General features: G+C 40.6%; 1 protein-coding gene across 4 annotated transcripts in view; it reads right to left on the bottom strand.

Moving 5' to 3' along the window:
- The window catches only part of LOC311508735 (pleckstrin homology domain-containing family A member 5-like), a gene marked incomplete at its 5' end in the record, with an annotated part of 191,409 nt that overhangs the window by 143,703 nt on the left and 21,552 nt on the right, over nucleotides 1-26,154 (bottom strand). The gene's annotated exons all lie outside the window — the stretch shown is intronic.

The raw sequence follows: 26,154 nt of genomic DNA, 5'->3' as shown, positions 1-26,154 counted from the left end.
CCCCCCCCCCCCAAATATTTTCTCCTCGGATTTGCACGAATCACATAAGTCACCCAATTTGGATTGAAAACGGCGAATTTCGCCGAAAGGTGAGGAGTTTGCATGCCTGTATAATAACAAAACACAACACCAGGAGTGGCTGGCAAGCAAGAATGTGACAGACCAACATCATGCCCCAGCTACACTAGCCAGACAGTACGCAGAGATATGTGCTGCAAGCTCACAAATCAACTAAGCATTACTGTTATTTGCTAACATAGCACTCTGAGGACAGAACATGAATTAAACTGATAGCTGTTACCACAATTAACACTTATGTTTTTTATATATATCTTTATTTTCTCATTACGAAATGGGTGTAATGAGAACATAAGGCTGCCCAGCTCTGACAGGGGATATTTCTTGTACATAGGTTCAGTATATTAAGGTACTTCCTGTGAAGTACTTCCTACTTTCAGCAAAAACTACGTATTACTGTCAGAACCCTGCTTCCAACACACAGGGATTTATACATTTGTAGAAATGGATATTTTTCTGGTCCATGATACAGTGGCGGATGTGGAATGTCCTTAAGAGGCTTCAACACCATTACCAGTCGCTATTGGCTCCCGACTTCTTTCCGCAAAATCACACAAACATTGGATTTTGGCAATAATGGGATCACCAAACTATAACAATTCACCATCTGTGGCCCATCGATAATCTCAACAATATTTCTGGTGATGTGGTCGGTTCTTGTTGAAATATCAGCTGCAAATGTCAGAGCCATGAATCAGTTCATATCCAGCATGAATGTTACTGGTGACGTCTGAGGATTTTTGCTACCCACAATATATTTTACCAGCCTCAACTCATCCTTATGTGTCACGAATCAGTTTACAGGAGACGATTTAAGGAAAATTCAACTCTGCACCCACATGTGTTGGTTTAGGAGAACACTATTCCACAATATAATAGGCCTTTATGCCTCAGCTAACACCAGGGAGGTAAACTCATTTGGAAAAAGTGACAAATCATCCTCTCTCTATCTACCCCAGGCCTTCTGTACATGCCTAAAACCCCACCCACAAGAGTAAACCATTTATCTTCATTTTCAATTAAGACATGCAGTTCATCTATTTTTTTGTTTTTGCTGAAAAAACACAGAAACAATAATGCATGTAACTGAAATTAATTAGAATGTGAAGGCCCAGCTGGAAGTTAATTCTTCAGTATGATGACAGTAAAAACAGAAAAATGACACTATACTGCTACTCATAGTCGTTAGCTATAGTTTGCATATATCGTACTGTAATATAGTTTCTATTAATCATAGTTTATACATATATTTGTTGTAATTGCCATAGTTTCTATTAACCAAAGTCTGTTTTAATTTATCTTTTGTTTACATTATCTCTTCTGTATGTACATACTCTGCATTTACTGTTTCTGCACTTCTGGCTGGATGTTAACCACATTTCATCGCCTTGTACTTGAACATATACAATAAAAGTTGCATCTATTTATTTCATCTATTTATTTATCTATTCCCAATGGGATGAATATCATACCATATTTTCTAAACTAGAAAAAGCTTGAAACTCTGTATTTAAAAACCTGAAATCTAATGAGTAAAGACATGACGCAAGGCAGGATCCTGGCTATGCAATTCTCAGACTGTCGCAACTGTGGGGACAAATTTCTGAAAATCGGGTGAAAGGACTGTGCGGTGTGACAGCAAATCTGCATCTAAAGTAAATGTTTCAAAATAAAGACTCGGCCTTTCAGAATTTCCCAACATATGCGCACCAGTTTTTCGATGATTTACATTTTTACGGTGCCGCATTTGTGAAGGAGAAAAACTCAAATACCAAAAAAAGATGTGTGATTTAAAGGTTTAGGTTTAAAAGGTTCAATTTTATTTTCCAAAGGTTAGAGCAGCTTGTGGAGCAGTGCATGTGTGACAGGTGCTGTGTTAACAGGTTTGGACCAAAGTAAATGCAAGAGCCAATAACTCATGAAGCATAATTCATCACCAAATAATAACTCTAATTAATTTATCTGGCCAGATGTCTCTCCGCTCCCACCGCAGTCTATTCCAGAATTCATTCATTTTGTTAGCCCTGTGTGTGCGCATGGTAATCAGTTCCCTGCGGCTAGTGTCTGTCAGGTGACTCCTGCAGTCTTACAAACAGCCCTAAATATAGTTATGCTCCACTTCTCGCTCGCTAAATCAGAGGGAGAGTGAGCGAAACTTAAAAAAAGAGATTGGGCTAATTAGCAGCGTCTTCATGGCTGCTCTCTGGTGATCTGTGTTTACTCCTGTCTCTGGATGCTGCGGTGCTGCAGTGGCAGGACGCCGTGGCTATATCTCAGGGGGAGATCATTGAGGGAAAATACATAATTTATGAAAAGGGTGTCACACACATGTTCTGCATTAACATTTCACCATGTTGACATTTGCTCTTTAGCAGCTGGATATCTTATCTGTTAGGATCCCAGACTGAACCAAGCAATCGGAGTACTCAGTGTCCACATGAAAGGAACTCAATGAGAACAATTCAACCAGTAGAATTAAAGAACAGTTTTGCATTATTGCTTTGATAATAAGACTGCACTGCCAGTTTTTTACTTAAACCGATCTGGCAGAACATTATGACCACCTTCCAAATATAGTATATGTCTCCCTTGTGTCTCCAAACAGTTGTGACTCAGTAGAGAATGGACATGGGCCTTCTGAGGGTGTCCTGTGGTGTCTTGCAACAGAATATTGTTAGTGGGGGCCTTTGGGTCCTATGGGTTGAGGGGAGGGGAATCTGCGTATCATCCCACAGATACTTGATCAGTTTGGGATCTAGTAAATTTGGAGGGCAGGTCAGGTTTTTGTGTGTGTGCCTGTATCGGGCATTGCTATGTTATTTACTTCTCCTGTCAGTGGTTTTAATGTTACGGCTGATCGGTGTATATATCTGGCCTGACATCATGCTGGGCCAAAACGATGAATGTATGGAACCAGAACTTAAATCTGAGCAACATTTCACAACACCAACTTCATTTTATGAGCCACTCCAGAGTTCCGTGACACGACCAACTTCTCTGGCCCATCCCACCGAAGTGCTAAAGCCAATGTGTTTGCTAATTGACATTGCATTACATATAATTCACATCACATGGCGACAGCATTTTGAGTGGAGAGAATATTGCCTGATCATTTAGCATACCATGACTCATCAGCGATCCGCCGCTTCATTCTGCAGCCACTAATCTAACTAAATCATTTATTGTTGTTTTACCATACATCTGCGCAAGGCAGAATGAGGGAGCGCTTCTCTTGGATCCAACATAAAAACTTTATAGATGCATAACTAGCATTTAGACAACACAGCACCCAAGTCCCACATGTCCAAGATGTTTGTGTAAATTAAAAAAAAAAAATGTACGTATTTTATCAGCACTTCATATTAGGAGTCAGACACTCTCACAACCAGTCAGACTGTTTGCATTGGCCTGAGATGTTTTACAAGAACAAAGCTTTTATAAACAGGCAATACAGAAAATCTAAGAGCGCCTTGTGGCTACAAACATCATGTACTACTCTGAAAGAAGTGTCTGGGAAAATCCATAGTTTTTCCTGAAGACTTGTGAGGGCAGACAGTTGAAGAGGCTTTTTATTGGACTGCAGTTAAAGTCAACATTTCTTTAGAGCATTACAATCAGACCACTTGCTCTGAATAATGTGAAAGATAACTGACACAGTGAACACACAAAGGTTGCATCAGTGAACAGAGATCGTCAGACATAAATGACTCTGTAGTCTAAACCCAGAGTAAAATGAGTCAGTGCGGGATGGCGTGCCTATAATTTCAGCTTTGTATCCATATAAACTAGTTTTGATGAAGCAGATAAACAGAATGATAATCAGAGTTTTTGTGTGTCTTTCCTAGGCCTACACTGCTGTACCAAAGTCCCTTTGTTACGAGATATTAGATACTTGAGCACATCATAAACAACAAAAATGGAAAAATTGAGACCCACATTGTAATCAACATGAATTATCTTTTAAAAAAATAATGAATCACGTCAAAATAGAGGTTAGGTAGCTAAGTTTAGACCATAGACTGTAACTAAAGATGGATGACAAAACAGCTCCTCAAAAGTGAAGGCACTGCAAGTAGAGCTCCCCCTGGTGACTGGTTGCAGTATAGGTCATAAGCTCCACCCCCTCCATGTTAGTGGATGGGACTTACCAACCTAAAACACTAAAATACATGTCAAATAATTTTTTTCAATGACGGTTTCTGTCATTTTAGGTAGTTAATATAATACTGATGCACACTCAAGTGTCCATTTTTCTGATTTGTTTCGTTTCAATTAGTTATTTGACGCTACAGAAACAGGATGCGACATCATGATGACTACAAGTTGCCATGTCAACTGCTCCGCGAAATCGTCCTATATGACCGTGAGAGCTGGAAAATAATCCAATCCAGTGTATAATCCAACATTTGCTTGAAACTGGTGAAGGTAGAGCAGAGCGCAATGTTAATTAAATGAAAACTCGTAAGATGGATGGCGCCGCATGTATCCCCAGGAAACGTCAGTCATATTTATATACAGTCTATGGGTGAGACCTCAATTCCAATCATAGTTATAAAACTTATCTTAAAAACGTATATTAAATGTGCATTATCATCATTATATTGATATTATTAAACAGAGCGCATGACAGCATCTGCATCTCACACATTCAATATCACACACTAACATCTCCATGACACAAGATCATTTATGAAAAACAACCAGAAGCACTAGAGGTCAGTTAACCAGTGACAGGTAAATAAGGTCAGCTACACAGCTGCACACACGCACAGGGAGAGAAAGGGAACAAATGACCTTGTTGTGCCGTTGATGGAATCGGGGAGGCAATATTTCACTCCTAAACAAAAGCTGCTCAAACCATATTTGGCCATCCTCTAGCAAGGCATACACACACGCCACACTGCAGAAGGCGGCTCCAGCCTGCAGTAAAACATCTTCCCCAATAAACTGATGTCAGTATTGAAAACAGATTAAGCTCGTCCTTGTCTTTGCTCGTGTCCTTGTGGGTGCTCCACAGGGAATCACGAGTCGCAGTGACCAATGAGGGGAGAGGAGGAGGGTGTTTCCTGCCCACATCTGTCTTATTTCAGGTAGTGACTTCAGTTATAAGACTTGGCTAACGTGCTTAGATGATAGTGAAAATATATTGCTACCATTTAAGTACTTGTAAGGACACTTAGATTACTGTTTTGTGTAATTTATAATCTAATGAAAATAGCTGCTTTACAGCCCTGAAATTAAAACAATGCCCAACAATGATGCATGAAAAAATTATTTTTGATTAAGCGATACAGGGCTAAGTTCTGTGAGGAGAATGCAGAATTCACCGACATTAAATGGAAAATAATGATAAATCATCACCATCAATATCAGCAGCGTCAGAGCAAGTCGTGATGATTAATCATTTGGACATGTCCAAGATAACATCCCCAGAGTAATACCACTTCTGTGGCCACAAACTGAAGAGTGATTCAGTAACAAGTGATAATCACGTCTACTCCTACGCTTTACAAACAGATAAAAAAAAAAAAAAAAAGCTTCATCCACGAGGTGTGGGGTGTGAAAGTCATCTCGTAGTTACCATTCACAAACTGCACGCCTGCCACACAGTGGAAAAGAAGATGCTGATCATTGCATGTTTTGCACAAAGTGAAATTTCTTTATCGCAATGATGTAAACCTATGAAACTCAGCACCTTCTGCACTGATTTTGACCCTCTGCAAAACATATCCGTCACGGCTGAAAAGAAACCAGGGTCACGTGTTTTGTTAACTTGAAATGTGAAGGTGTTTTCTGCTCTACTAACACTACTGTGTCCTTCAGTCTCTGTACGATTATCAGAGATATTTAAAACGTGGCAAAGTAGCTCACAGCTCTACAACAATCACACACAGAATTATTTCTCTCTCGCAACATGCACCGGGTCTGAACAGCTGAGACTGAGCACCACACCCACTGCAGTCAAAAAAAACCACAAAGATCACCATAAACTAAGCTGATTAAAAGTCTTACCTGGTGAGGTGAGATGGAGCCATTCGGAGGACGGACATGGAAAGAAAAAGAAAGACAACAAGTTAGCTCACGTTTAGCGGAAACCCCTATCCAATCAAACAGTGCCAGGGAAGTTTTATTGGGCTCAGCATCACTGTATCACAGAACATTCATCTCCAGACATAAAACCCTTAGCAGCATCCTTCCAATCACTGCTATTTCAAAAAGGCCAAGTTCATTAATCCAACAATAATAATCAAAAAGATAAAAGAGAATTTTTTGATTTTTGGTCAATATCAAACAGTATTACAGGTTGTTACAGAATATTGCACAGTCAACAGACCGTACCAAACATGGCAGTGCAGTCCCTTATGCAACATTCTGGCAAGTTGCATGAGCTCTTTCTCTTGGCAGTTTCTTCTTAAAATAAAGAAACACTGATATAGCTGCACTGTTCAAGCCAAAACTGTTCAATTAGATATAATGTAGGATAGTGAGTTTTAAGAAGCATGGCACAGCAATACTGTACATTATTTATTTCCCTCCTATCTGTACATTCTCAGCAATGTAGCATGTTCCAACCGAGCATCACAGCTGCACAAAAACAGAATGTAAGCAAAGTACAAAGTAAAAGCAAAGCGAAGCTAAAAGGCTGCTGGATGGAGCTACAAATTTACATACTATTATACACTTTGTATGAACATCAGAGTGTTACCATATGTCTCTTGAAAAAAAAAAAAAAATTTCCTGAAACTATTCCTTTGTCCATACCTTTGGTCTGGATTCAAAATCTCAATTATATCCAATTTTGACCGTAATCAAGTTTGGCGTGCTAAAATGTTTTCCGTATGCTCCTGCTAAGATGCCGACACTCATTCTACACACCGTCTTAAGAAATTACATTTTACTTTTCACGTCTTTCTATTTTCCGTGGCAACAGTCATTTCATTCCCTGCCCACAGACCCTCGACTGAGCGTAAGCTAATGGGGCCAGTGCCTGCCACATGACAAACATGTCTAAAGCAAAGAAAATCTTCAGCGTTCTCGCTGTAAATCTCAGAGGTGTGCGTCAGCCTCTGGCTCCGTGCGCACTCCAGAGAGGATGCTTGGCAGACAAGAGGCGCGACTGAGCCAAGATTGTCTTTATATACTGTGAACAGTAAACCAAGAACACACGCCACAATAAAGCAGAAACTCCTGCACGTAGCAGCTCCGGCACACTGTTTTGGCAGTGTGGTGCCAGTGCACACAATGACGGAGTAGATTAAGGCAAAGAGACTAGTCATGAGCAGAGTGCATGCTTCAGAGGAAGAGCACGGCCAGGATGTGTGGATTATTGAAGGCTTTTCATACTAAAAATGTATTCTCCTGTTCTTCAGGTTCTCCCATTAACCCCCTACTACCCTCGTCAAGACTTTTATAAACTGACTCTACTTCTGTCCTCTCCCCTTTGAACTACTCTTCTCTTAAAACATATTAACAACCCTCCCTGTCTTCTTCCAGGACTACTCCTCTTTCCTATTCCACGGACTCTTCTCTTCTCTTCTCTCCCAAAAGAGGAACCTACTCTGCTTTCTGTCTATCTTCTGCCGTCTCCTCTTGCGGTTCCAAAATCCTCTTATTCCTTGAATGATCTGTTACTTCTCATTTCTTCATCTTGTGTCAGTGTAGGGGCCTCAATGAAATCTCTAAGTGGGCAAATTGGGCAAGTTCTATAGTTAAAGGGCCCAAAAGGTCCGTGGGTCACTTTGATAATAATCAAACATTTTTTTAGCAAGAATGTAAAAGGACTGAAGTTCAAATACAATTGCAAACAAATAAAAGATAGGTAACTATATCATATATTGGCACATAAGAGATAATAAAATAAAATAAAAAGAATAAGAAGCAGAACCAACGTGACATGCGCTGCTTTCCAATAACGGTGTGACCCATGATACAGGCCAAACCAGAGAGAGAGAGAGAGAGAGAGAGAGAGAGAGAGAGAGCAGAAGAAGAAAGAGAAAAAGATAAGAGACAGGAAGGAAGCGATGTACCAAGATGGACAGATTAGTGACGGTATAAAGTGGTACAAATCGGTCTGTTACAGTTGTAACATAGGACGCAACCATCACCACAGCGACATGAAAATTTAGAAATTCAGTTTCTTGCACACTAATTTTTGAAAAACCTACTGTTAAATGAGGAAAAGTAAGTTGTAGCACTGTTCCTAACTTCAGTTTTAACATTATATTCAAGAATGTAATGGAATTAACATGTCTGGAAGCAGTACTTGAAAGCAATCTAAAGTCCAATCTTTTTGTAAATTTGTTTTATTATTGCTAATTTGTTTCTTCATTAAAAGCAACTGAGTAAGTGGAAAAGTGAAGTGATTTGTACTTATTTTAAAACTAATATTTGATAGGGTTTATATGTTGTAATGTTATTAAAGTAAAACAAAGAAGGTACGACCCATTTGGAGCAGGTAGGGTCGGGTGCGGTGGGGTTAGGGATGTTGGGCAAACGCTCATATTTAAGACGCTATTGCTGCATTTTGATTAAAAATTACTGGAAAACAATAAATCAAATGTGAAAATTGTTGGCAAATAATTTTCTGTCGCTTGCTATAATAAATAACCTGATTTATTTCACCTTCGCTGGTTTAAAAGCACTGATTAAAAATGATTCAGTTATTGACTGTAACACACTAATTATCAATCTGCTTGCCTTTGTGTTAAAATTACCCCTTACACCTTCCAGCCGCTATAAATTGTTAATTCTTCTTGGATATATGCTAGTCGATTCACACAGCTGTCAGACTGTTCCTTTAATAGCCGCTCTTTTCCGCTGCTCCTTCCCCTGAAGTCCTCCCCGGCTGTTACAAAACAGCTCCTCTCGTCACCTCGGTGCTCTGCCCCTCTGCATCTCCGCTGTGTCCTGCCCACTCGCAGATTTACCGTCTTACATAAAGTCATTAGCGCAGGTGCTTCATTTATACTCCGTGAACAATGCTCACATTTTCCCACCGCTTCTCTCCGTTCCTCTGTCTCGCTGCCTACTCAAAGATTTACCCACTTATGTAAAGGCATCAGCAAAGGGGGTCCCTTTGCACAATATCCAGAAGCCCACGCAAGAGTCCAGCCTGAGAGCAATATGTAGTACTAGCAATTGAACACAAAGCAGACAGGAGGAGGAGGAGGATAAGCATATGTGCAAAGGGACAGATTACATTGAGAGACAGGGGGGATCCACTGAGAGAGATGAGGGGAGGGAGATAGAAAGAGAGAAGGTGTTGACAGTAAGCTGACAGAAAAGAACATTATCAGGCTGTAACACTGGCACATTTGTACCACTAAGCCGAACTCTTCCTTTCCTACTTAAAACTCCTTTTGTTCTCGACTATTCCTCCTCCTCTGATTTTAGATACACCGCTTCAGTTTCAATTTTTATCCATCCCACAGACAGTACATCATGTCCTACAGCATTACATTGCTTAAAGTGTGTCTATTTTATTAAATATTAGTGCTTTTAAGCTTATACACGGGAGAAGATGTGGAAATCCCGGTGTTATCCTTAGTATTAACTAATTGGTTTGAAAGGGATCACGGCGCAAATTCAATAAAATTAAGTAATGAGACACATGTCTAGGTGTGGGATATATCAGTTGCCTCTCGAGGCCAATATCTTGCAAAAGGGCAGGTGTTGCAAGATACCGGCCTTATTCGGTGAAGCTCAAATCTACAGGTGAAGTAAGCAAAGCAGATTTTGAGTGAAAAGACTTTTAAATAAAGGAATCAAAATACCATTCATTACAGACATGTTTTGGTTATGTGATGTCACAATCAAATTTCTACCAGAGGACTTGGAGATCAGTTTAATCTACCATTGTGTATTTTAAGTAACACCAGCTTTTACAGCGAATTAGAAAAAAAAAAACTCCCACACAAACACACGCACACACAGAATGTACTCAGTGCCTATAAGACTTTGTTTACACTATAAATCCTGTTGACTGAGCTGTAGTTAATCTAAACTGGATGCAGGGAGTGTGTGCGGATTCATACCTGCACGATGCATGTGGTGTATTTGTGTGAGTGTGTGTGTTCCGTGTCAAACATATTGAACACAAACAAAAGGCCAGCATTGCTGCATTCGGATTTTCCTGCCGAGCGTGGGCTGAACCAAAGACCGTTTTTGCAGAGACACTGACACATTTCACACCACTTTCATCTTCTCTCTTCTGGATCTGTTACTATAGTTTCAGCATTGCACGTGTAGCTTTACCACTGAGATTTAACAGCAACAACGCATGTTGGTGCGCCCTAACCGTAAAGGCTCATTTAAAGGACTGCAGCGTAACCTGCGCACGTAGCCTATGCCGGTGCGAGCCATTTATACTTGTGCGCTCGCCAGTCTGGCTTGCTCTGTTAAAACGCCACCCAAACGCTAGTCGGCTCTGTGTGTTTTTTACCAGTCGGGTTCATTTTTGTTTCTACTTCCTGCTTCACTTTCAACAAAGGTGACTGAAACTTTCGCAAAAATTTTGCTAAGTCATACAAGTGTTTGTATCGCCGAACCTCCTCAGTTAACCTTTCCTCCACGTGTTCCGTCTTTATTGATCCAAAACAATCAATTTGAAAATTGTGGAGATGTAGATACTAAAACGGAAGCGTGCTACTACCAAGTGGTCCAATCACAGCTCTTGTGGTCTGCACCGCAACCTGACATGCACCTCCCCAGAGGCATTAGAGTTTGTGTAGGGTCTGGGCTGACGCCGCAGCTACGCCATCAAATTGATGCAGAAGCATAAACTGCCTGTAACCCAGAATGAAACAGACTCCGAACTAGCGAGGTGGCATGGTAAAACATCTAGTGCTTCAGATCTGTTCCCCCCAGCGATTGCAAAGCACAGACAAAGCAGTTACCCCAGGGAACAACTTGTTAAAAGGTACCCTTGGCCACGTAGTAGTTTCTCGTAAGAAAAAGAAATGCCCCAGTTTCTTTTACCGACATAGCTTTTTTAATTAAGCAGGGGACAGTGGAGAGGAACATGTGACAAAGGTTACGAGTTGACTCATGCAGCTTTATGGTTAGAAGCCACAAGGAACTGTCTGTGTGGAGAGGTGAGGGGATTTTAACATAACCTGCAATGACAGTCCATGCATACATAAAAGGCCATTAACCTCTGTCATTAAAAAGCTGCTGTATTTAAAAGTGGATCTCTGACACGGACATTTTGGGTCATGATAGGTAAGTTAAGGTCACCCTGAATGACAACAATCCATGTTTTCTACTGTATGTGAGTATCCGGATTAAACTGAGTTACGACTCTGAGAAGGAGGACAATCTTTGTCTCAAATTCACCTCAAACCCATCTGGCACACCCCCGGGGGGTGTTTTTTTTTTTTTTTTGTCTTTCTAATTTGTCTTTGTTCAGCTGATTCCCCATGTCTAAGCCTCTAATATCACCACGGTTAAAATGCCACCAGAATGATTAGTTAAATTACAAAAGAGTGCAGAGAAGATTTCAATCCCCCCTGCAATTGGTAATCCCCTTCAAATGGGGCTTTAATTAAATTATTTCTGATTTTTGAAATGTCTATTATGGACATTTTACACGTCATCTCTCATACATGTCTCAAAACTTGGTCAAATCAAACTAAAATGCAGGGTTTCCCAAACAATATTAACAATACGATGGCCCGCCAGGGTCTAATTTACTCCGATCTCATAACGAATCAGAAATATTTTTGCACATTTCAAACAACGCTGTGCTTGCGTTTTTCCAATTGCTCCCGAAAACATCTCTCCCTCTCTTGACTACACGTTACCGCCACTCTTTAAAACCCAATGACGTAACATAAGCTAGCTTAACTTCATAAGCTAGCTTAACTTCATAAGCGCTAGCTAGCAAAGTTAGCTTGAAAGTCAACTGTTTACTAAAAATTTGATTTATTCGCTGATACTTTATTTAATCTTACATTTGTCCATATAATGCCATGTCTCAACATCATGAACTGATGAACTGCACAGGCTGCTGCTATTTGTCGCTAAATCCAACACCCGTGTTATTACGGTAATTTAAAGATGAACTGGTACAAAACGCATGCTCTTATTTGATGTGCAAACATTTCAAGCAAACAAGCTTCTGCCACTTTACAACATCTATCTATCTATCTATCTATCTATCTATCTAAATAGTTTTTAATAATTGGGATAGCATCATAATTAGGGGCTTTTATTAACACAAAAAAAATACCAAAACGCCAGTATCTCATGGAATCTTGTGGGAAACACTGAAATGATCTACATGTTAAATCAGGTAAACCGGCCCCCTAAACACGCAGCGGTGCTTGATTGGGTTCAAAAGCCAATACATTTACTTTTCTAATTTATGAGCGATCTGCTTAAATGACTGAGACAGTCACATCCAGACGGTAATTGCCAGCTTTTATAGCCAAGATGAGACACACAGTAAGTTTGCTGATGCTGACCACTTATGCATGAGTCCTGAGGATAGATCGTGTCAGGCTGTCGCGCTTGACTGACCACAGATATGCATGACCCAACAACATGAATATCATGATTAGTGAATGTCTGAGCTGACCTTGGGTGTGCTCGGATCATGAAAGCTAATGATGGGTGAAGACTATCGAGAGTGACACACACACACACACACACAGAAAATGTGGTAGAGAAAATACTGACTCCTTTTAGTAAATATGTCAGTACGGTGTTCAGAGGAAAATACCCAATTACACAAAGGGGAGGTTAAAAGTGAGTTTTTACAATTTCCAGCTGACACAAGAACAGAGCAAAACAGATCTAAAGGAACACCGGCTACTTTGTGTGATACCGTATGAGGCTTTAGTTAGTTATAGTTGGTTCTTGGCTTTGGAAGTAATGCTACTACTCTAGCTGTGTAGTTGGTAGGGATTTAAAGTCGACTGTTCATGTCGATTCTGACTGATTGCTGATCATGACACTAATAAAAATTAAGCAAAGAGTAATGCTTTGCAACAGTGAAATCTGTATTTTGACCGGAATGCGATGAGAAGACAGCTCATACACTACAGATATGTATAGCCTATACACCGATCAGGCATAACATTATGACCACTGACAGGAGAAGTAAATAACATTGACCATCTTGCGACAATTCAATTTGGGAAACATTTGGACCTGGGATTCATGTGGATGTTACTTAGACATGTAGCACCCACCTAGACCAGACCAGGCACCCCCACCCCATAGCAATGACACTCCTTGATGGCAGCAATCATCCCCAGCAGGATGCAGCCTGACACAGACACACACACAAAAACGCTTTAGGAACAACTCAAAAAAACATGAAGAATAGCACAAGGTTTTGACCTGGCCTCCAAATTCACTAGATTCCAAACTGATCAAGTATGTGGGATGATCTCACCTGTCTTCTTGGAGGCATCCATGTTGCTATTGTCACATGATCAGCGACTAGTGTTTATTTCTTACATACCTGACATATCTAGCTGCAGTCGAGAAGTGGAAGGGTTCAGTTAAATTTACTTTGGTAAGGAATGGAAGCGCTGAAAGCATTTTCACAATTATGAACTTATTACTTTGTGGTGAGTCACAAAATGTTTTGATATTCCATGAGAAGGAACGTCTGAAAACACATTTCCATGTTCCTGTCACAAAATAATAATATAAAGAATATCCTGTTTGGTACAACTTTCATCAAAAGCAGCACAAAGCAGCTCTGACTCAGATCCAGTGTGTGTTACAGAACCTGCGTGTCCTTGCACTTTGTTGCTGATGTCGTCCTTGTTGAAATAATTCATACAAGATGACGGAAATCATTTCTTCCCAGTGGCGGTGTTAGAGGAGAGGAGCCCGCTCTCCATTGTAAATCAACCTGGAAGTGCGTGCATGCAGTTAATATGTGCAGAGATGAGATATGACGGGATTTGAATGCTCTGTCACAGATTATGAATGGGTTAGTGTATCCTGCACATGCATGCAGCGCTGAATATTACAGCAAGAAACATGATGGGCAACACTGCCCCGAGTTTGCAAAGAGTGGAATTACCGCTTTCTAAACGATGACTTCACCTCGTCTGAATGACCTCACCTTCTTTCACTCGGATACATACACGGAAACATAGAGTGTATGTGTGTTTGCTGGATGGCTGTTGCACCTCGCAAACTGTTAATTGCATCTAATTAAATCCATTAAGCTTGACTGAATGATTACCTGCTTCTACATGCATCTGCATTAATGCATGTGATTGCTATCATTTGTTGTTGTGTTTGCTCTGCAGGCACCTGTGCGGTAATCTACCTGATAGCAGCACGTAAATATTTCAACAGCAGGCTTCTCTGCCTGCTGGTGTGCTGCGTGTTTAGAATCCACTAGAGCTGGCCAACAAATCATCAATGTTACATGAAGAACAAACACAACGAACTTCAAAACGGCTGGCCTTTCTCCATAGAAGAAGAAACAGAATGAATAAATGTGTTAACCAAAGGTTGCCATTCACACGGATGATCAGCATTCCAAAGACTCTCGAGGGCCAATCGTCAACACTGCTGGATTGAACTTTCGCAAGAGAAAGACTGCAGTTCACATCAGGCTTCACACAGAATTTCTTGACTGTGTCTCCATCATTGGGGAGCAACTAATCTTCGATAATTTCTTATTAATAACATTTATGGGCGTTATAGACCCAGATCTTTTGCAGCATGGTGAGTTAAATGAACTGGCCTCCATGGGAAATATTCAATGTATTCTGTATTCTGTAATGTTAATCCTGTTTAAAGACAGACAACAGCAACAGCACAACTTCGCGGCTACGGAGCCCGTAGTTTCAAGGCTACGATTCTTGGTAATCCCATTGAGTAACATCACTTATTACAAAATGATATACAATTTTTATCTTTAAGTACATCTCAAACCCCCAGTGCTGTGAGGGAGTCAGAAAAACAGGCCTGCTGTGGCACTAATGTCTATCTCGCCTTTCCCTTTTCTGGTACTATCTCTGCAGGAAGATACACATCACAAATTGAGCTACATTTATTGAACATTTATTGGTATTCTTTAGCTTTCTCAAGCAGTCTACTCATTCAAGTCGTGCAGATACAGTACATACTTATGTTGCAGCACTTCTAAGCATCTATGCGTAGAAAACAACATTTAAGATACGATGAGAAGACGCAGTGCTGCAAAGGAGCAGCAGTAAATGTGTAAACTAGTTATATAATTATATGGTAGCCAAATGAGTACATAGGTAATTCGTATTTGCACAGCAAACTAACCGCTCCAGGGAGCGACAGCAATCAGGCTGAGACTACTCTCTCTAACCAGGCTAAGCTTGGTTCATTTGTTCCAGATCAGAGTGTGATTGCTGTGTTTACACCAGCCCCAATGAACCGACCTGAGGGGGAAACGGTTTGGGAACAACATCCTAGGTGTGAGTAAACAAGTACAACTAACACAATAAGGGAGGTTCAGCCACAAACTGCCTGTTACTACAAGAGGAGTGAATTTTGTAAATGTACATTGCAATTGGATGTGTTTAATCTCAAGTCACGTCATCTGAAATATGTGCATAGACCTTTACAGTGCATAAAGTTGAAATAAACCTATCCACATTTAATGTTGCTGAAAGGGAAAAAAAAGAAATGTCACAGTGAGGGATAACTCCTTGGCTAAAATCCCCTCTCCAGCTCTTCTTTTATAATCTTTCTTGTCAGTTCTGTCCAGGTACTGTCCGCCAATTGAAGCACTAACAGCATAAACATAATCAATAAATGTGCAGCAGGAACAAAAGCATCCACACTTTTGTCCTCGCCCACATTCATACAAACAGACCAGTATCTGCCGAGTCCAGAGGGAGCGCACCGGCCCGGCCCTGCACCGCTAACTTCATCCGATTTATGGCTTTATTCTGTGACGGTGGAACACTTTGTAGACCACAATGCTTCCGAACAGAGTCCACATCATCCACTTAGGGTGTGTGCGTGGAGGGAGAGCTTTGTGTTGTGTTTCTATGCAGCCCAACTGGAAGTTAGAGGAAAAACTTTTCTGCATGCACGCTGACCACATCAGATGCTCTATTTAACAGCCGCATTTCTAAAGAGTCACACACACTTTTGTATTTTCACGAGCCCGTTTGTGCTGCCATCTCCTGCTTTAAAATTTATAATCATAAACCAAACATAAGCCCCCTATTGACTCCAGAGCAACGGGCTCACCTCGAAAATCCTATTCATGTTATCCATTTGTTTGTTTTGCAAACACACACACACACACACACACACAGAAGCATGTGAGCGCGAACACCGTGGCGCACAGTGAAGAGGGGATTGGTGAGCTTGAGCTCAGCTCTTCAAACCCAGATTGAGAACATTAGCGTGGTGAGAAAGGCCTGGCAGCTGCCAGTGTGGATTGAGAGAATTTTATGAGCTTGGCAGAGAATAGCTCAGATCCCCTCCATCATTGTAATCCTGGGCAGCCTCACTAGTAGATTACCTATTCATCCTGCCTGCAGCCCGGTGGGACATGAGGCTGATGCAGAGGACAAAGGCAAAGGAGCTGGGGATCGTCCTGTAAGTCCATATCTGCAAGACTTTACGGAGGCAATTTGTCTAAATGTCATTATTGGTATTGTGGTCCAGCGACAAGATTAGCTACATTTTAATATTAGTGCATATTCACATTGTTATTTTGTCATAAACACAACAACTTCACTTTCTGTTAATTTACTCTTACTTCAGAATTAAAATGACAGCTTTCTCAAAGGAAAAAAAAAAAGAATTTGTGACATCCGAAATCACATCTTACTCCCATTGTGTTATTTTATCTTTGAGCCTCGCTGCTGCTACACATTTACTGACACCAGACGAGCACTGGAAGCACCCACTATTTTATTCCTTTCTGTACTCGATCCATCTATATAAACGAGGAAAGTGGAGAGAGAGAGAGCGCGAGCAGATGGCAGAGGAAGCTCAACCATAGCCGACGCAGCAGAAAAGCCCACCTTTCTTTCCAACCAGTGGGCATTAATCACAATCACACTTTGCCTCGCACCCACTTGTACCACTACCAATCAGCCTCTGTGTGAGAGTGTAGCAAGACGCCGTAACACACTGCAAGGAGCTAAAAGAACTAGAGAGGCTGCAGGGGAGCATTTCAGGGAAATACTGCAAGGCACGATGCGTGTGTCTTTTTGAGAAGTGTGAGGTATTTAACACACTTGACAAACAGCCAGCTCCGTGAACTTTGTCAACATCTGCTGGCATTTGGCTCCGAAATACTGCAAAGTCTGAAAATGTAATGTATGCATGAAGAGGAACGAGACTGCTCATTTTACACTTTTTTTACTGTCATGTGGCCACTGCTTAGGTACACCAAGCTAACCATAGGAACCTGGCAAAACTGAGAGCTCATTTAAGCTGATAGGGCAGAATGTCTAGCCAACCTCCCCTTCAAACACATTTCTTTTTTGTCTGTGTGCCCCTTGGGAGCTAAGCAATCTGTTGTTAACAATCAAAGCATAGACTCATGTAAAAGTAATACCCAGTGTTGTGCATGAACGCATTCAATGAACGGCGTTCATATTTTTGTGAAGTGTGAACTGAACGCATCATTTTTCCAACTGTGAGCGTAGACGTGAGTTTCGCTCAATCTGGAGGGATATAACGATGTTGACCCCTGTGCCATCTCATCATACTGTTAATAATTCGTGAACAGCATGATGTTCATATAAAGAAAACTGCTACATGAACTGCAGAATAGAAATGGATGCTAGTGCCCCAATCACTGATGATGCTCCATTTTTGATTAGATTATTTCCAGATTTTCTGAAATCCAATATTTCCTGCAAAATGTTTACAACAAAATGTATCATTTAGCCCCTTAATTGTGACCAAATATACAGTAGGTGTGAAAGCACCATTCCAGTGTGACCCTGTCGTCTGCATGTATGTTCTTATTTTCTTCTTATCTCGGGCTGGGGTGCGCGCGCACACAGTAGCAGAAGCTGCTGGATGAAGGGTGCCCTTCAGCTGCATTCGCACAAAATCCGGCCATGTGGGATCTTCCTGTTGTGTGATAGTGTGCGATTATTTATTTGAGCTTGAGAGCGTATCTGGCATGAGACAATCACAGAATCCCATTTTCTTTCTCTGGTGCATATACAAAATATTCTTGTGTAAACTCACTCTAAAATCATCATTGCTAAAAATAATGAACAACAATTTCACAAACAATTTTCTGATGTGATTTTACAGTATTGGGCGGCAGATGAAGGATTGACGACGACATCAACCAAAAACTCAGTTTGGAAAAATCTGCGAAAGATTCAACGGACATCAAGTCAAGTCACAGTTTATTTCTGAAGCACATAAGCGATGAATGAATTCCTATGTTTGCAACCCATCTCTCACTTTTAAACCGCTCCGCCCAGGCCACGGATAAATAATAATACTAGCGGTTTAATCAAAAGCATCTGACTTCAACTTTACACTTTCCCTTCTAAATGTCAAAAATATCACAGAATCCAAAGTGATATCTCCAAAAATCCATTATATCCATTGTATTACTTATCATTATATTATTCTCATTACATCCAACACATTGCACGTGACAAAGATACAAAACTTCTTGACACTTGAGAAGTTGGAACCTGATAATATTTAATTTTTATCAGGTTCCATGATATTTGCAGAATATTTTTTCTATCAACTAATTGTTACAGCTCTGTCCCACACTACATTAAACAAAATGCAGAGCTGTAGTAAAATCAGAGTGCCGCGTCATTGCTTTTCGGAGACAAACTTTCACAATCTGTAAGTGAACTGATATAAACTCAGGTTTCTACGAAGTGTTCACCTCACCATTAATTGCAGATGTGAAGCTAATACGACGTTATTCAAATTTTACTGAAAAGCAGTTTGGAAGTGCAGGTTATCTTCTCCGTCAACATTATATTTACTAACAGAGCTATTCGTCTTCTGTGCCAATGATTCAACCAGGAAAATTTCCCTGGAAGAGTTCCATCTGTGATATTTCACGTTTTCCAATCTTAAGGTCACCAGTATAAACACACCCACAAAGATTCAATTAGCCTGCTCCGATCGCAGACAATGCAGTTCTTGCACGAGTCCTGCGGTGAGACAGCCAGCTGGTTGAATCGGTCCATTTTCTTCCCAGTAATGTTACGTCAAGGATCAGGACACAAGCTCCTGCTGTCAGACTGGCTGCTTCAGACAACAATGGCTGATGACACATGACTGTGACAGCATCAGTTAATGACACAGCTAGGACTGCTGACTCTTCATCATTCACACACACACACACACACACACACACACACACACACACTTAATGTAATCCAAATGCTGTAGGTTTCTGCATGTAGCATTAAAGGTGAGGTTTAATGTTTTTGAGAATCTCGTACGTAAGTAAGTAACAAACAGTAAGATAGATGACTGTGTTGAACTTGTTGTTGTTGCTCCAATTGCCGGTTCCATTTAGTAACCAGACCCCAGTTGTCAAAATAACCAGATACTTTAAACTGACATGCTAGTGAATATCTTACCAAACCTTGCACCTCTGCTCATTATGTTTTATCAATGAGGTCAATTTCTCATTTGTAACTTGTCAATCAATCGACATTAGAGGCACGTATACCCCGTAGTTATGGCGCCGCAAATAATCTTGCGCAGTCATTTGTTCCAGATGATATCAATGCTAATCATCAATAAACATTTCATACCTTCTGAGCTCTACACAGCAGGAAGAGGCGACTGATGATAATAGTCAGCCCCCCAAAAGGTTTTTACTTTAACTAGTGGCCAAAGGTTTGCCAGCAATCCTCTTTTGAGACGGATGAAAATCTGCAGCAAATTTCACAGATTTCCCTCTAATCCTAGGACATTTAGAACAATCCACAAGAACATGGGGCCAGAACGGGAAAAAGACAATCATAACTCTTGTTTCTCTTGACATCTCTCGATCTATTTATAAGTACAGACTAAGCACTGTGTGTTCTCACGGTAGTCTGGTCTGATTTTCTCATGTAAAGGACGTGTCACCTGCAAGGAGTTTAGGTCTTACTTTTGTGAACACGTACCACCAAGCTGTGCAAGTGACTGAGATTTCAGGGAGAAAGCATACTCCACAAAAGGAATTCCTCTGCTCATAACACAACTGATTTATGCCCTGCACAAGGTTCTTCATTTGATCCTTCTGCTGGATGGCAGAAGGAGGTTACACTTACGTACAATTTTTCATCCAGCACCAGCTTTTCTCCCAAAAGTGGTTGGGTAAATGTGTCAACCTCAATATGCTTGTCTGCCTGCCTGGGTCTCACAGAAGCAGACAAGCTCCAAGACACATTCCCTCACAACATGCTGTCTGCCTCAGACTAAATACCTGAATACAACGTGTCAACGCATCAACGCTCACATCAAAAGAATTACAATAATCCTCTTCTGAGGTAAGCATCTGTCTTGAAGTTATGCAGTGTAAAGTTATTTTTAGCATGGTTAGTCAGTGCTTTCCCTAGGTATATAGCTTCGAGGACGGGGGCGCACGTGCGCGTGTGACCTTAAAGGGGGGGACGAGGGGTGCCGTTAGAGGGCACCCCTAATATAATGGTAGGGGATACACTGGTTAGTAGATTAAACATACTCATGAAAACACTTTAAATCTACACTGAGCACTGCTGTGAAGTGCTTCATGATTTATAGAAACGCTTAACTGTTTGGTAAACTATGATGCCTAAATTCCCATTAGTCTGATGTTTCCTGCGTGCAAGTCCGACTTGATGGTGGTGCAAGAGGAAAACATCCATCCTCTTGTGACCATAAAAATACACAACAAATTGGGTTGCGCTAAAGCAATGGTTCTTAGCCTTCTTATGAATGCAGCCCCCATATGAAGATTAATGTATTTTGCAAACCCTCACCAGGTTAAGCAAAGTTCCACTCATTCAGTGGGGTGGCCGTATTTGCATAGATGCCATGATATTTAACATTCAGCTTATTCAATGGACCGACTGGCTTGTCGATCAACGAACCAACCACCCAACCAATCAACAAAAACCCAACTGATCAACCAATCAACCAACTGACCAACCAACCAACCAACCAACCAACCGATCGATCAATCAATCAATCAACCAACCAATTAACCAACAAACCCACCAAACAACCAACCAACAAAACCGAGTGACCACCCAAACTATAATTTTTATATAGTATGAATGTCAGCTAGGTAGGCTCATAGGGCATGCCATTTTCATGAAAAAAAAAAAAAGTCTATCAGAGCTCAAACATATGCTTTCATATTGTGCTCATATTCTGAATATTATTATGTATTCAGTGTGGTAGGCCACATGAGGGAAAACATTGCAGATAAGGTATATTTAGTTGTTTGGTATTTCTGGTAAGGACAGAAATAACACAGAGAACATCCTTTAAGATGAATAAGACCAATACATCGCCTCACGCCTACTTGTACCACTCATCCCACATATATCCAGGAGAATTATTGCTTTAGGTTCCTGTGCTGTGATGTGTTACACTGCAATGAGTCCTCTGACAGTATAGAAAAACAGAATAAGTGTATTTATTATTCAGCTTTTGGTCAAAAATACTGAAACAGTTGTTCACACCAGTTTGCTCCCAAATAATGGGGAATTAAAACTACAAAGCAAGCCCAATTTGAGTCATTTGTATCATACTGGGATATATATGAATTAAAAATGAACAGGTGCAGTTCTTGGACCATGACTGAAGATCCTTACGAGAGCACAAACAAGAGTAAGACTGCAAGCGGAGGAAGTACTTGAGTATGGGAAGGTGTTAAGTGTGATCTTCACAGGCGTAATGCATTCAAATCACACTGTTAATTAAGAATCCAGTTTGCCAATGCTTCTACTGAATAACTCACTTGTGATCTGTTCTGTAGCTTTCTCTGCTTTTAAATTCTTATGTAGTCAGTTTGGACTTCTACATTTGGATAAGGCATATTATACTGCTGTGTCGGTAAAGCCACAAATACCACTGAGAACATTCTCTATGATGAATAAAAGCATTATATTGCATCACGCCTACCTGAACCACTCAGACCCATACATATCCACAGGAACTGCGAACTTAGAGGCTCAGGGTCCTGTGAAGTATTTAAGTGGATTAAGTCCTCTTGACAAGGACAGTCTATAATATGTTTATTCATCTTGTGGGCATAGAGATGTGTTAGAACACTGTATGATGGGTTAGATGTGGCTTAGAATCAGACAGTCAGAAAAAAAAAAAGTTTGTTGAAGACAAAGTGTCTGCAGCCGGCTTGCCAAGGATAAAGGCTGCAGCCAGACAGATATTCACAACCGCTGAATATCTGTGTGCACAACAGCTGTGGACGTAGAGACACAGCAGGGAGAAAATGAGCGTGCGACACTGAAAAACACCAAACGGATAAAACGGGACAAGTTTCCAGACAAAAACAAGCTGGGGGGTGGAGGGGCTGGGGGCTGGGGAGTGAAGATTCTACACAGGAAACAGATGAGAGTGTTTCCTGAGGCCCCTCTGACCTCACTTCCCGAGGATCACTTGGGAGAGGCCTATGTCATTAACACAACCGCATTGGGAAAGTTGTGCAGCTTCTTAGGAATTATGTGGCCATAACTTTCACTAGCATTATAAAACTGATCAACAGTTAATAGGAAAAAAAGAATATCTTTACTGAGTATCAGGCTCTGATGCTTTGTGTCAAGAGTCTTAAGTCTACAGCCTCAAGAAGGCAGGAAGGAGTAACTGATTACTGGAAGTGCTGTCAATACCTTTTCTGTGGATTAACAATGATCATTCTAGCTTTTACTTTTCTTTTCAACAACAACAAAGTCCAGGGTTGTCATGGTGGCCTTGGAGTTAAGATACATACTGTACATGACATATAACACTACTGTGCATATAATTCATTTAAGTGTGTGTAAATCCAATATGAATGACTTTGATATTGCTGTGAAATGTGGAAGTTTTTAAATATCCATCAGTCTTTACAAAAGAATTAGACTGTGTGAAACCCAGACTCGCAACCATGGTGATACATAACATTTATACATGCCATCACCCCAGTTACTGCTCTGACTGAAAAAAAAGCTTGCCAAGAAACACTGTATCAGCAATGAGGATCTGTTCCCACTGGACACTCCTTGAAAATAATAATAAAAGAAAAGTAAAATAAATGTTTGTACCTACCATGATACACAGTTAGATATTTCCTTAAACTGATGACATGTTCAACTTTATGAGAGGGTGATAAATCACTATTTCACCATTTACCACTACTCTTACCTTCTTTGGTCTCATTACTTTCTGCTATTCAGCTTTGTTTAAACTTTTGGTAACTTAGTTTAAATTCTAGATATCAGTGTCTTCACAGATCCGTATATGTCATGCAGAATTACAGCGGAATACAAATGACAACTATATTCTTTAGTGGTTTGTAGTACAAGTCTGTATTATGTGACAGTGTTGTGTTCGTATTCTTGATTGAGTGCATAAAAACACATCGTCTCCTGATACTTTGATAGTACTTGTATCTGGCCTGCAATTTCTTCGTCTGCACAGTGATACATTTGATCCATATCTATCATTTCATCATTTTCAAAGTGCAAACATGTCAAGTTTCAGCTTGTGGGTCGCTGTCAAGTTTCATCTCAGTGGAGTTCTTCAAATGCTGAAACATTCCTGCACGTATAGGACTTGAGTGGACATCCTAAATGCTGAATGAAAGTGCAATCCCTGTGTGACAACCCACAGTCTGAGACGCTCGTCCCAACACTTGTTACTTGGTGAGAAAACGGCTTCATCATCCTGTTTGGGTGAATAACACTGAGCATCAGTGTGCTGAGAGACACAGCTTCCACATGGACCTCCTCTCCCCTCTCGTGTTGCTCTGACTCTGCAGCTTTTCAGAATCCATTTTCCGCAGAACAGTCTTATCAGTCAACAGAAAATAAAAAATAAATAAAAAAATCGGAAAAGCTTGCGACTGGGACAAGGAGTGCAGATAAGAAATATGATTCAGTCTTTCAGCTTTCTATTTGCTTCATCTTTATCTGTTTACTTGCTGCACTTGTCCTTTTTTGGGGGTTTGTTCTCCCTTACGTCTGTTTTAGTCTCTGCCACTATGACCTTCTTTCTGGGACAATACACATATACACAGAACACATGTAAGGATAATTACAGGTAGTAAAAACATGCCTTACAGTCCTATCAGTCATATACTACACAAAGCCCAATGGAAACTGAGAGGGATCCCCGGAGAGGTCATTCAAAGTCATTGCTCTATAATAACGGATTTAGGCGGCTTCAGCCAGATTATTCATCTCTCTCTGCTCAAGGTCTAGTTGCTAAATTAATCAGCTCGCCTTAATGTGTCCATGGTGCTTTGTAGTAGCACTGGGGTCAATTCATCTACATGTCGTGATGCTTTCCCGCAGATCAGATTAAAAAACATGAACTAACAGAGAGAGGACTGATTATTCAGCTTTGCAAAGAGAACCAAAGCAGAGGCCTTGGCTTATTGGTCTGCTTGGCCACACTGGAGTTGTATTTTCTGACACCACTAGGGCTGCCAAATCAGAGGACAAACCGCTGTCTGTATAATGATAGTTCTGGCTGGTGGTGGATATGCTAGAAGCTCAAAAGTTCTTTGTTTGTGTCTAAAGCCGACTAAGGTATAAATGATTATTGAAACTGTCCCCAATAGATTTTCTGTGGGTTTACAATTGTTATTATTACACTTTACATTTCAACAGAGCCAAACACCAGGGTTGCCATGGTGGCTTTGGGGTTAAGATACATACACAACATACACTACTGTCGTTGCCCTGGGTCAGTTCCAGCTGGTTATTTAGTTTCCCTGTCAATGTTTTATCCATGACTATACACAAACCCTCACTTTGCTGTCAGAAATTCCGTCTATAGAACGGTTACTGAACTGTAGATTATCCAGAGTACTCGGGGCATAGACACTAGAAAATATATTTTTAAAATGCACATTTCCTTTACTATAAGCACCAGATCTTTTTAGATAGTAAATAATATAAAAAGGTCAGGACTCCAGCAACACTTGTAATATATGAAACAACTGAAGATTGGTTGTTGTTCCATATACTGGGGGAGGCTGGAGTCTTGACCTTTTTATATTATTTACTATCTAAAAAGATCCTTTTTTATATATTTATTTTCCTCCTCCACACACCTTGGCAGTAGGTGCAGTCACGCCAGAAATACAATGTCTTCTACTGCAGATAGTAAAAGATAAAAATACATGGAATTAGCAAAGCGTTATATGGAAACAAGCTTTTCAATTGATTAGAATATAGTGTGTGAGTCAATGTTAAGCATTGCTTTTTGCTACTGCAGTGATAGATTTTTCTGTAATTTTTGCAGTTTTACACATTCAGTGATACAGGGACAGAAGAGGGCCGCCATATCACAACAGGAAAAGCGTCCTATTTAGAGGCTCACAGGCCAACCTTCTGTTCCGCATCGGTGAGTCTGAGACACAGAGGTCAGGACATAGCGGCGCGCAGAAGGCTTGAAAGCTTTCTTAATGCTCCACCTGGAATTATGTAGTCACGCTGCAGTAAATGACTGAGGATGGCATGTTGCAAAGGGTAAAAAATAAAAAGAAGAAGGATTTAAGGTGAGAAAAAAAACAAAGGAAAAGGTTTTACAGCTGGGGATCTGTTTCAATTTGACATTACCTTGGAGGAATATAAAGACAAACAAATGTTGACTACACACAGCACGAGCGGCATTAGAGAAAGTTTCTTGAGAAGGTATATGTACATAAAGCAGAATGTGAATCTAATCTAATCATTTAATGCCAGTTCTGTGTCTTAACACCTTTTTAATAATCAGTTTATAACAGTTTTATACACCAATCAGGCATAACATTATGACCACCTGCGTAATATTGCGTAGGTCTCCCTTGTGCCTCCAAAACTGTTCTGACTCGTCAGAGAATGGACATGGGCCTTCTGAGGGTGTCCTGTGGTGTCTGGCACAGAAGAGGGGCTGCATCCTGCTGGGGATGGTTGCTGC

This window comes from Chelon labrosus (genome assembly GCF_963514085.1).
Source record: "Chelon labrosus genome assembly, chromosome: 23".
Classification (NCBI taxonomy): domain Eukaryota; kingdom Metazoa; phylum Chordata; class Actinopteri; order Mugiliformes; family Mugilidae; genus Chelon; species Chelon labrosus.
Note: the sequence above shows the minus strand (reverse complement) of the source record. Positions and strands in the feature narration are given on the sequence as shown.